At 32.5% G+C, this 14,285-nt stretch overlaps 1 pseudogene; it reads left to right on the top strand.

Annotated features, from left to right (window-relative positions):
* The first annotated feature begins 9,821 nt into the window (after window positions 1-9,821).
* LOC125216900 (brassinosteroid-responsive RING protein 1 pseudogene) lies at window positions 9,822-10,666 on the top strand (annotated as a pseudogene).
* The last annotated feature ends 3,619 nt before the right edge of the window (window positions 10,667-14,285 follow it).

Raw genomic sequence — 14,285 nt, 5'->3', positions numbered from 1 at the left:
CCTCAAACAGCCTGACAATGAAAGGTGGTAAATCGAAGTATTGAGCAATATTTGCAGTCTGATAAACTTATGTGGATTCCCTTGCCCAAAGATTTTATAGTCTCCAATTTATAAAAAAAAAAAGCTAAAAAGAGCTTGAGTTAAGAGATTGGCGAGCAAAAAAAGTTCTACAAACAAACAATACAACTAAACAAACTCCCATGATTCGATTGGAATCCTATGATATGACGGGATTGCCAGAAAAGCAAAACCGGCCTTGATTGGCACACGCACATAAAAGCCTAAACCCTAGTTCAGTCATTCCTGAAAATTTGATACATATTTTTATTTTCATCCATCCCATAAAATTGATCACATCTAACTCATTTCCACTCTATTTCATTATAAACTAATATTTAAAAATAGGACTTATATTTCACTAATTTTTTCAATCCATTTTCTATTATACATTTCTTAAAATCCGTGAATGATCAAAAGTGACAAAATTAAAGGACGGAGAGAGTAGTTAATTTATATATTCATACCCTAAATTTAATCGTTTCACCCTGATTATTTTTATCCATTTATTTTCTTCCCACATTCCCTATAGTTCCTATTTAATTTTCTCAATATTAATTCACCTGAGTTAAATTTGAAGTTTGAACATCTATATTTATTTTATAAAGTCAATAATGTGTCTTATGTACATTTAAAATCTTCCAACGATTATACGGAGTAGTATTAAATAAGAAATTTAAAATACATGAAAATTGTTTAGGAAAAAATAAATATAATTATGCTTGGTTAGGCCGACCAGTTGGGCTGCAAAATTTAAAAATGCCCAACACGACCCACTTCAGTCATGGATCTAATTGAGCTAGGCCTCCAGTTGACTGGAACTCATCGTTTCTGGGTTAGGCTGGGTCAACCTCGCCAATTTGACAATTTTACTCTCAAGGACTTCATTTTATGTTGGTGCTAAAAAGCCAAGATAACTCCATCCACTAAAAATAGATATAATTATATATAATATAAATTTTAATATAAAATTAATAAAATCAGAGAGAGGGAGACAAGTAAGAGATGAGTACTATTAGTGGATTATATGGTCTACATTATTAATAGTATTTAAATGTTTAAAACTTTATGTATTTAGAAAGTAGTCTAATTTTGGTGGATGGCTCAAAGTGATAAAACTTATCTATTTTTTATGAACGATAGAAGTAATATATAAATTCCAATTTACGATTATTTTCCTTTTTCCGTTGTTCTGAATTTGTTGCTCTTCTTGTTGGGTGTTAGCCATATCCCAACAATACTATTTCTTCTTGTATACGATCACTAGATAGCTTGGAATTGTGTTATGAAAAAATCCTCAAATATTGACGAAAAGAGGAGAAAAATTCGCCCAACTCAGGGAGAGTGAAGGGAGCGAAAATTATATACTCGCTCCGCTTCCAAAGAGTATGAACTATTTCCTTTATCGTTCGTTTCTGGAAAAGTATGAACTTTCTAGTTTTAGAAAATTCAAACAACAAATTACCCTTACACATCATTTTATTTATAACTTATAAAATTGTCATTAACATCTTATATCATTACAATAGTGTCGACCTCACTCTCCACTAACATTATTGATCTATTTCCACTGTCATCTCTCTCTCTCTTACTTTTCCCTAAATTTTATTATAACCCGTGCCTATCCCATTGTTCACACTCTTCGGGACGGAAAGAGTGGGATTATATTCTTTTTTTCTCATCTATTCATTTATTTATAAAATTATATTGAGCCAGTTAGGAATCTATGGAGGTTGAAGTTGGGCCATGCCTATTTGGCTTTAATCAAAATAATGACACAAATACAAACTTTAATTAGAATTGATAACTCAGATTTTAATTTATACTAGTATTACACCTGTGCGATGCACAGACTAAATTTTTTTTAAATATTGATTTTAGATTGTAAATTAATTAAAAGAAATTAGAAACAATATCATTATATAAAATTGTAAACAAAATAACTATGAATTATACAACTAAAACATACCATAAGCTTGAAATAATTAATAACAAATTATTAAAATTTGGAGAGCACTGATTCACAATACATGAATGGTGACATTTAAAACATCATTTGGTTAACCTCTAAGAAGAAAAAATGAATCCACTTACAACACCTATAACAAAAGATTCTAATTACTATAATAGCTACAAAATTATTCTCGCCCCAAATAAACCATAAAAAAGACTCAGGTGTCCTATCAGAATTGCCATAAAAATTGGCCAACGGCGAATGAGAAACATAAACAAAAATATTTGCATCACAAACACAACTCACCTTCCCTTCCGATTTCTACATATCATCATCATATATAATCAATTTCAACCGGAAACAACAAAAGAGTTCTCTGTAACCGACTACCCTATAAACTCCGATGTACTCAAGAACTTTATCAAAATCGACGACATCTCACCTATAGATCTTGCATCCATGTATTCATAATACTTATGACATTTTTATTGCACATTTTCATTCTATGATAATATTAGGGCTGGCAATTTTTGACACGACACGATAACACGACACGAATTGGCACGAAATTAATGGGTTTGGGTAAGAGCTTATCGTGTTCGTGTCCTTATCGGGTCGACCCATTAAGGACACGAAAATTTCGTGTCGTGTTCGTGTTATCCGCTAACAATGCGTGTTCGTGTCGTGTTCATGTCGTGTTCGTGTCGTGTTCGTGTTATCCGTTAACACATAATATTTTAATATTATTATTCTTATTATTTCATTTTTCAATACTTATTTTCGTGTCATTAATGGGTTCGTGTCGTGTTCGTGTCGTGTTGACCCGAAACGGTTCGTGTCGTTAATGGGTTCGTGTCGTGTTCGTATCGTGTTCGTGTCTGAGGGTAGCGGGTCGTGTTCGTGTTCGTGTTCGTGTTTGAGGTTTTCTTAACGGGTCGTGTTCGTGTTTTTTGTTATCGTGTTCGTGTCGTTATCGTGTCGACACGATAACGACCCGACACGCACGATTTGCCACCCCTAGATAATATCACATATTTATAGCAAAAAAATACAAAGATAGATTGATTCAAATTTATACTAAATTATTATTAGTTCAATTCTCTACCCCTTTATCTAATTTAATGGGGACAATTATTGCAACTATTTTCTTCCTTGGGCCAATTTAAACGTCTTTAAGCATTTAACCTTTTATATATGTATAGATAGTAAACCTCACACTCACTCCACTTAATCACACGTAGTATGAAGATTATTCCTAAGATGATTCAAGCCTACATGCAATTACTAAACTCGACCCCATCGTTGAAAATGCGAAGCCTTTTGTGCATCCCGGGGCATGTCTAATAGGGCTCAACGGGCGTTCGGAAGTTGGCACCTGCATAAACTGCTGCTAAACCAAGTTCCTCCTCAATCCTCAACAGCTGCCCACAAACACACAACATCATGTGGTTAACTAAGTATTAGCCATGAGTTTGGCAGAATTTCGGCTCCTACTTGAACATCTCCATAACTGCAGCACAATCATAACACAAAATGCATATTTTAAAAATAAATAAATTAACTTCAATGGGCTAATGAGACGTAAGATGGTGGTGGTAGTTTCAAGTATCTCTTAGATTCAGTACATACTCCATTGAAGGTGGAATGATTAACCTCTTCTTATCACCAACACGCATACCTGAAGATATCATATTTTGAGATCAAGGTTATAAATCAAGGCTAAGGACATTGATATTTGATTAATAACAAAAGCAAATACACTAATAATAATAATCAGTTTCAGAAGTACATACCAACAATACCAACATTCCATCCGTCGATATATGCTTTATCACCTAAATGTAGATAGAACGAAAATGATGATAAGAAAACATCTCAAAAAAAATGTCATTTCGGCTTCTCTCTTCACTGAAGTCAGAATTCAACTGGGATGGATGGTATATTTGATGTTATTAATTAATACTGTAGCAGTTTATTGATGAAATGTAGTGGAAGACAGTTAATGGTAAGGGAAGAGTGCACAGATATTTGTGAATTCATAAATATCCTCCCACTACCACTTACGTCCCACGTTTATTAAAAGAATATTCCCAAAACTATGTCAAATTAAATTAATCAAAGAAACTACAACAAATTAAATTAATCAAAACCTTATTATTTTCATTAATATTACAAATTTTTTATAATGACAATATTGTGAATATTCCCAAAATTCCCCTTTTATATATTGTATAAATTTATTTATCTTTGAGGATATTATATGATTCTAAAACTAATACACTAAGAAAAAAATATCTAAAATTAAGAATCATTTTATAGAGGATTTATTTATGAGAGTTTATGTTTGAAAGCCTTTTTGGCCGGAAAAGCCCGATGGATTAACCTGAAGTCCAGTAAATTAAGATTATGGTTGAAAGTTTATAATCTCAAAAATTCATAACACAAATAATCCACATCTAAGCAACCCGATTATCCGAGGGATTGGTCCATACTCCGAACCCAAACGAATTAGCGCAGTTGACATCCTCACGTGCCACGGTGACCCACTTTTCTCACTATTGTCTCTGCTAATATCGTTATCTAAATTGCACTCCTTAGATCTCAAATATACCACTTCTCTATTTAGAAATAGGGCCGCTAATTGTTTTATTTATTAATATGGGGCTCAGTGGCTGCCCTCTAGTGATCATTATCCGTATCGTAATTTTTTAATTTAATATTAGCTGGTGATTTAATTAATAATAAATGTATTCGACTGTTCGTGAACAAGACTTGATTTCAAATCTAATATGCTATGGAAAAGCCAGATATGAGGAGACTACTAGTCTACTTATAAAACCCTTAATCACATTGCTAATATATAATTATTGTTCCAGTTCCTTCCATGATCATGTCCCTTTAAAGCATTATAAAAATTGATTAAGCAAATTAAGGTGAATTCGAGAATACACACAGCATGATGTGGTGGGTGAAGTTAGCTCTCTTATAGTAATTGATTACTTACTAAAGTTCCTCTCACATATATCGAACCAAATGAATTACTTGGAAGGAAATAGAATAACATCGACCTCCAAATTCTCATTTTTGCTAGGGCAATAGTTGGAATATGATTTAGTATCACTTTGTAAATAATATAATACTCTCCCCGTCCATTATTAATATAGTTTTTGTGAATAAATTGAATTTTAAAACTATTAGTTATTAATTAAAATTTTAATTGGATTATTGTTGGTTATTTTCGCGCTGACAAATAGAAAAGTGAAAGGAAAACATGGTGGACTGTGTTGTCAAATATGAAAAGAAACAAATTTTTGTGGACGAGAACGAAATTGAAAAAAAAAAACTATTACTTGTGAAGGAGTGAGTATAGTACATTGTAAATTATAAATGAATATATTTCCAATTTTTATTAAATTGTTTACTAGAAATCCAAATGCATATTATAATGTGCATTTATAAAGTCGAGCAATTAAAAAAATATTACCTACAATCATTTAATGACAGACGCATACAATATTGCAATACTATTACCAAGAAAAAACGTGTGACTTCTAGTATATGCTTGGGGTATTGATAGGTATGTCCCACTAAGTTCATGATTAAAATTATTAATATCATGTGGAAATGGTTGCTTTAAAATTGAATAATTTCGAATTTGAAGTAGATGATTACTAGGTATCCCATGGGAAGTTACGCCACCAACAAACAAATTTCCTAAATTGCTTACATCTATTGAAAAAGCAAAAGATTAGATGTGGACATTCCTCCAACACATACTCCAAATCATGAGTCAAGGAAACCACAAATCCATAAGAGCAACTCCAAGGGAGAGGGTAAATGGAGAGGTAAAGAGAAATAACTACCATTTTTACCTCTTCTTCATAAAATTTCATGCTCCAAGGGAAAGGGTATTTGAGGAGGTATTATACCTTCTTTTATTTTGAGGAGGTATCTTTACCTCTTCTTGATAGAAAAGGTATAAAGTTAGTTATTTTATTTGCTTTTTGAATTTACCTTCTTTCCTTGGAGTCCATTACTTTTTAAAAAGGTATAATAACCTTTTTGAGGAGGTAAATGAGAAATATACCTTCTCAATATACCTTTCCCCCTTGGAGATGCTCTAACAAAAGCGATATTGTTTCTCTTTAGTTTACATTCATTCTCATCTATGTGACTATGTCAATCTACATCACTCGATATTGTTAGGTTCGATTGGTAGTCATGATAAGATATGTCAAAATAAATAAAAAAATTCGTCATAAAATTCAAGATAAAAAATAGTACTTCTATATATTATAAAAATTAATGTAAAAATAAGTGAAATATTTAGTGGTGGTCTTGTTTTTAGTATGGCTGCAATCTGCATCCGTCCATTTTAGATGGATTAAGTCACAAGTTTGAAATCAACCTATAGTGAAGTAAAATTATATCGAATTAAATTGGAGTAATATTATTTCGATATAAATTTTTGAGACGTTTTTCAGTTCCCACTGGCCAATATATTAATTAAGCAACCAAAATTTTAATCAAGGTAGGTGGGAGAAATTTCACAAGCTGTTTATCACTAGGGTTTCAATATATAAAATTTTAATTAGTTAGTGGGCCATCTAAAAAGAGTCTACACTTGAATGGGTTTATTCTGAAAACTAAACGTGATTAAGCAGTGATTAAGTATTATAATGGAAAGTATTTTGTTAATTTAAAAGATGGGCAACGGCCTTCTCATCAATATTATATGCTTGTTATATTTGCTTCCTTAACTTCATCGTGTCAAAAATTCTCTTTAATATGTCACAATCTTTTGTATCCTACTCATAATCTCTTCCAATTGCATTCTACGCTCACATTTACTATTGAATTCTTGTGGCATCTCACTCTTCCACTATGCATCAAGTTGCTAATTGTTGGTCGAGACTTCATAGAGATATGCTCCATAAGCATTGATTCAAAGATTCTAGTTACAATCCTCATGTTCTTCTCGTGGAGGCAACCTCCCATAGCCCAATAGACGACAAAGATTTCATTGGGGCCCTCACCTTAGCTTACTATAATGTCTTTAACCTTCTTCTACTAAATAAATATGACAATAACTATTACTCCCTCCTATCCATATTAGAATTCTCATTTTTTCATTGGCGCAGGTTTTATGAAATTCTTTAATTTTGTAAATGAAAATGGTAGAAAAAATTAGTGGAATGTGAGTCCTACTTTTATATATCAAATCTATAATAAAATGTGAATAGAGTGAGTTAGTGGAATATGAGGTCCACTTGCCGCATAAAAATGACAAAATGAACTTCTAATGGAGACCAGAGAGAGTATATGATTATTTGGATATGAGTATAATCTTATTAAATAATGGAGTACAATAACTTACACCTGTATATGTATGCAAGATTGATTCTTACGTACTTACATCTTCTAAGCTCCGACTGATATGCTCGTCGTGCCTCTATGATGCGTGTCATAGTCGTTGACAGGATATCTTGCTCTGAAAATCCGGCCCCCCATGCAACTTCTAACTTGGAGCCGGAGAATCTACTCCCTGGCCCCGGCTTTCTTCTTCTAAGTTTGCACACATGCGTGATCACATCATGGTCCATGGCAAGTCCGGAATATATTTTTTTTTCAGAAAAAGTAAATAATAAAAAATCATGAAAAATGACTATATATAAATGCTATTAGTTTGACTAGCTTAATAGGTCAGTCTAGACATCGTCTCATAATCAAGACCTAGTTTTATAATTGATCGTTATTGCAAATATGTGACGTACTATTTATGACTAGTATTTTGGGTGAATATGAAACATATGCATGTTCAGAAATTTGGTAAACTAACAGCTACTTTAAAGTGGGAACGTGGATTTTGTTTATTTATAATTATAATTGAGTATTATTCTGAGCCAACAAAATTTATGATAATTAATTAACAGTGTTTAATTCTCGCGTATTGTGTAGTCTTATTGTAAGCTTGTCCATTTCCTACTTAATGGTAGTCTCTTTTAATGCATTTTTTTAATGGGTAAATTAATGAACATATACTTACACGTAGCACCACGATGTACTCAAACCCGAAATATTTGGCTTTTGATGCTTTCTTATGTAATCGCTACGTGGAGCACAAGCTGATGGGGTTTTTTTTTTTCCATATACCTGTAATTAATTGCAGTTAATCTAATTAATAATTAAAAAGCAAAATCTTGATTAATATTTTGAACAGACAGTGTCACAAGTCAAGTTGGCTGGATATTGGAATTTAATTCAATTAAACATATTCACGACAACAGTCAATTTTTTATGCACTAATATGTATATTTCACAAATTGTTGGTATCAATTGAATAGTATACAATTTAACTAATTAAGGCATGTTTAATTTCTTGTACAAATTTTTTTATGGATATATATTCGTCGAGAAACGAAAAAGATGGTGGTTTCACACATGCCTACCATCCAACACAAGTAACAACAAAACTGCAGAGTATATAAACCTATTACGATCAAGACGGCTGGGATTAATTTAAAGACTTAAAACAATAGAATATAAAATTTACAAGAGAATTTGATGAGGTTATATGTATGTAGCTTGGGTACGACTTTCGACTTGCTAGGTCCAAGTACATGGCAAATATCCTTTCGAATAAATTAATTAACACCTAATTTGACAAAGAGTACGACTTAATCTCATCAATTCTAATAATCATTTACCGATTAATAAAAAACAGAAAATCCTAATTGAGTTAGTGAATTAGTTAATTAGTGGTAGTTAATTATCTTAAACATATATATAGTTCCACGCGGCTAAATAAAATAAATTAAAAATTAAAAAAATAAACTGATAAAAGCTGTAAAAGGTTTAAAGTGGGACATGTTATTCCCGTGTGGTTAAAATATTCAAATATTCGTGAACACAATGTAAGACATATCATTAATTCATTATATGTCTATATAAATTTCGAGTGTTGGCGCCTCGATTCTGATCAAGAAGAAATTTGTTTTGTTTGTGTGGAGATATTTACAAAATGAGATGAACTCAACTGCTTGGATATGATTTTGTTTTTTCAACTAAAGAGTGAAACTTTGTACTACTAGATATTCTAATAATTATGAATTTAGAATAAACAATAGAAATTTGGTTTTTAGCTGTTTGTTCTATATTACAATAACGATAATAAAGTTGACTAGTTAATAATTGCACTTTATTTTGTGCTGTAACGATCACTTTTTTGGCTCCTTTTTAAAGCGTCATCTTTTTTCTAAGTCAGTCACACCTATAATTTAATATTACTCGTAATACTTGTTTGCAATAGTTTATGTTGAATAAGTTCTAAATAGCTAATTGAATATGTCTATGTTGTATCTCTGTAAATAATTGTAACATTAGAAATCAAATACTGAAATAGAGAGAATAAAACTCCCCCGCCCTTCTACCTATTGCATAATAAAATCTAACAATCTGCGAAAAAGAGAGTTAATTTAATTTAAATATACTACTAATACTCATAGTCTTTTATGTTTGGAATAAAACACTTCATAGAGAAAGTGAATTATAAAAAGGGTCCCTCAACTATAACCTGGAGTGACATCTAATTAATGAATCATTTAATTTTTGGGGCTGAAAATAAATGAAAGCACGCACACGTTCAAAATTGTACAACAACTAAGACTCCATGCCCACTTTCGTCATTACTTCACGCACACGTTCAAAATTGTACAACAACTAAAACTCCATGCCCACTTTCGTCATTTCACTTCAGCCCTTCCATTTCTATATAAACACACAGTGAAATTTCATTTCAACTTCCAAATATTTTTCACACAATACACGCACTAACAGAAACCAAAAACACCCAAATTTCGCTCATTTTTTCATTCTTGAGAATGGGATTTCCAGTTGCATACACTGATCCAATTCCCAAATTTGTGGTATATATACTGATGGTATTAGGATTTGTGCAGAAATTTGTGTGCGCTCTGCTATCTTTTTTACGGCTGGGGAATTTTCTGGAGCCGGAAACGGCGTCGTATGCGCCGCCCGATTATTCTAGCGCGGCGCTGATCCGCGAGCTGCTGCCGGTGGTCAAGTTTGCAGATTTGGAGCAGGATCTTGACTCGCCGGAGAGCTGCGCGGTGTGCCTGAACGAATTCGGCGGCGAGGACGAGATCCGGCGGCTGAGGAACTGCCGGCACATATTCCACCGGAGCTGCGTCGATCGGTGGATGGACCACGATCGGCAGACGTGCCCGCTCTGTCGCATGCCGTTCATACCGGAGGAAATGCTGGAGGCATTCGACGAGCGAATATGGCTTGCCTCCGGCATCTCCCACCTTTACGCCGACTATTCGCTAATTACGGCTGGTTTGTAGATATTCCAACAGTCCGCGATTGGGAGTCCCAGTTGAGTTGGAGACGAATTTTAAAAATACCACAAGAAAAGCGGATGATAAAATTAAAATGTGTCTCATTTTTATGCAGTAGTAATAAAATGTAAGTAGAATGAATTAGTGGAATGCAGACGCACCCACATGGACTCGTAATTACCGACGTAGTGAGTATTTTTTTTCTTCATTTGTTTTGAAATGTATATATTATATGGAGGAAAAGTTGAAAAATTATGGCATTTCGAAATGAAAGAAGCACAAGTTTTTTTTTGAAGATCAGTTTCTTTGTTGGATGATATGATTTGAAGAATCATATAGTAGTTGTATAAATTATGTTTTTCACGTGAGCCCTGAGAATAATGCATTGAACAAACTAAGTGAATGAATAGAAATATTATAGCACTGGTTACCACGTTTACACATGCATGTAAATATGTAATTAATATGCAAAATAATCCCTTCTTCCATGATTAAGTGTCACTCTTTGACTAGGCACGTGTTTTAATAAATGTAAATAAAAGTTGGTTGAAAAAGTTAGTAGAATGTGAGACCCACTTTTTTATATATGTTTTATGGTAAAAATGAAGTGTGATAATGTATTGGGGGACAAACCAAAATAGAAAAGAGTGACAATTAATCGGGGACGGAGGAGTAATATTGAAAGGTGGTTGGTGACTTAGGTGAGACCAACATATTCATGGGATAGTAATAGTCAATTTCATAGAGAAGTTCTGAATATGGTTAGAGACTGTATTTCGAAACGAAGAATTGTGAATGTGGGTCCAATCCAAGTGAATAACATTAGTGGATGTGTTTTTGTAATGTGATTTAGCATATTTGTTATTGAATAATGGTAATAAAAGTGGTCCTACCTAATTAGAAATAAGTTAGTGATCTAGCGCGCGGTTACGCCGGATATTGTCCTTCCTCTTTAATGACTCTCTATTTTATTTGTGCTTATCCTAATCAAGTTGTAATTGAGATCATTTTCTCATCTATAATGATGCAGAACAATGATAATAAGATGTTATTGTGTAAAGAAGTTTATGTATATTCCTTTATAAAAATGACAAAGTGATGGAGTGGTGCAAGAAATCTAATATTTTTCTTAAATATGTGTAAAGATGTCAATAATATGGAGTAATAAAGATTGTAACGTGGTGACCATGAGGTCACGGGTTCAAACTCCGCCATTCGTTGGATGATTTTTTGCCTAATCCACAAACCCAGTCGAACATGATTAGTTAGATTCGTTCAGTATACATGTGGTTAAAACAAAAAAAATGTAATTAAATTGTATAACACTTTGATATAAGTTTAAGTTTAACTAATTAGGTAATTTAATATATATTATAACTGGATAAGAGCATCTATTACGGTTGCCTAATTTGACTAATTTACAAATTTGGCATTATTGTGCATCTATTACGGTTGCCTAATTTGACTAATTTACAAATTTGGAAAATGGTCAAGAGGAGCAATACCAGAATTAAGGGTCTAAAGGCGATATGAACTACGTAGCTCAAGTAAATGCGGCTAGCAGTTGGAATCCAAATGAAAATTGGAACCCGAGAAGATATAGAGATGCACCCTAAAAAGACCACCCTATTTTCAGATGATGAGAGGTTAAACCAAATCAACCTATTCGAGCTAAAAAGAATTGTTGGGAAATTTTAATATGGTCCAACATAATCGTCTAAAGATTGTATAATATTTATGACTATTTATTGATTGACCCGATTACGTGATCTACTAAGGTTATATAACTTACAAGTTACAAGGTAAAAACGATTATCTATAAAAGTATGACTATTGAGCAGATACTACTTTGGATAACTTTAATTTTGCTATGGGTGAAATTAGAGTTATAATAAAGTTAGGGACTTGTTCTCTAAATACATGGTTATGATCCTCAAGTGCAACCTATAGATAGGTCAATAGATTCTCATTCCTATTGATCAGACGTATAATACTAATTCACTTATTACAGAGAATTTGTGAATGCGTTGACACTTGAAAGACTAATTTTCATACTTCAGAATCATCAAGAACATCAAACACCAAGAATCTGAATCCATATATGCTTTCGTTTTATGTTTATCTATCATATTCGACATGTATGATTTATATAATATTTCATGTGAATCATTAATTTGATTCCAACACGAACTCCTAACCACGACGATAGGGAGATCATGTTAATTTTAGAACAACGCTTATTTAGAGGGCCTGGGTCACGTGCGTAAAAACGAGTTGGTGAGGATAAAATGGTCATTCTTGCTTTTTACAAACTTCATACGTCAGTTACCTGTGAAATGAAACTATGCTATCAAATGGAATAACTTTTTTATTTGCTCCTTATCGCGACTCTTTTACCAAACGAGCACTGAACATAAATAAAAGTAAAACTATGAAATTTGAACCGGAATTTTTACTAAACCAGTTTGTTTGGCACTAAATTGCAGCCATAACGTGGCCCTATAAATTTTCTGTTAAAAAACCGTGATTTATTTAAATTTGTGAACTGAGTTCATGAATACGGGTGGGTTTAATTATCTGCCTTTTTTTGCATTTTGCATTTTCCTGCATCTAACTCTTGAATTTTCAATGATTGGGAAATATTATTAGTAATGATCAGGAATTTTCAGAAAATCAGTTTATTTATGTTTTCTGACATTATTTGACATGCCAGTTAAAGTTATATTTTTCGAAGCAATATTACATGACATTCACATAAAGTTGAATGTGAGCAACAACTTTTCTAATTGGAAATAATGATTATATAATCAAATTACTAACTTATGACTGTATCTATTGACTATTGTTGATAAACTATATTAGTGAATGATTTCGACACATATATTGCTGCTACACTAGTTTATTTATAAGAAATGTAGAGTTACTTTAAAAAGTTAAATAATTTGGGAGGTAACCAGTTTAATTTATTTATCGCATTTCGTAACGTGTGATATGAAAATAGTACAAATTGTTTTCTGCTAACTTAATTTTAATTTTAGGTTTCAACCCCATTTTTATGGTAAATAATGAATATTAGTGGGTGAATATAAACACTACCTCCTTCTTTTAAACAAATATGACTGGAGTAATACATATTTTAATACATAATATAAAATAACAGAAAAAATATGTTAAAATTGAACTAAACAGGATGATGACCGAATGAGAGACATATATAACTTGTGTCCGCAGATGATTCCTCATGAGAAATTTTCCTTTGCAATGAGGAAATTCAAATGAGTAAATTGGGCCAATGTCAGTGGGCCTCAAGAAAGGAAAAAAATTAAATACAATGGGCTCATGAACTGGAGTTCAAAATGGGCCGATAATTGCCCACTAAAATAAAGTTTAGGCTGCCAATTAAGTTCAGTCTATCAGCTCCTGAAATGAGCCTACACTTTCAATGATGAATGAAGAGCTCCTTAAAACGAATCTAAACTTTCAATAAAGAAAAAGAAATGACTCATTGGTACAAGTTTAAACTATGAATGATGAATTGAAGAAGGATGAATTGGTACAGTCATAAACTATTTATCAAATTGAAGATCATACAGGTTGCGTAACGAAATATTCGATAAGTACTTAACATGATAGGGGTATTGGAAGATACGATTAAGTTACAATAAAATAGGAATAGATTTATTTTGATTTAAGTATTTAACCTTATGGATATGCCCATATACTTTGTAGGACTAGAATTAGATTAGGATCATATTTGCCTATAGGATTTCCCAGTTCGCAAGCACTCAATGTATGAGCGCGCAGGGGATCACTCTAGGCAGTTAACAGCACTTGTTGGACAGGTAATTCTCTCTAATAAGCAATATACTCATAGGAACACATTCTTGCCAACACTTAAGGCCCGTCTGGTAGCT

Source organism: Salvia hispanica, chromosome 3, assembly GCF_029641045.1.
Source record: "Salvia hispanica isolate PSC_SH4W2 chromosome 3, Shi_PSC_v1, whole genome shotgun sequence".
NCBI lineage: Eukaryota > Viridiplantae > Streptophyta > Magnoliopsida > Lamiales > Lamiaceae > Salvia > Salvia hispanica.
This window is presented reverse-complemented; position numbering and strand designations above follow the sequence as displayed.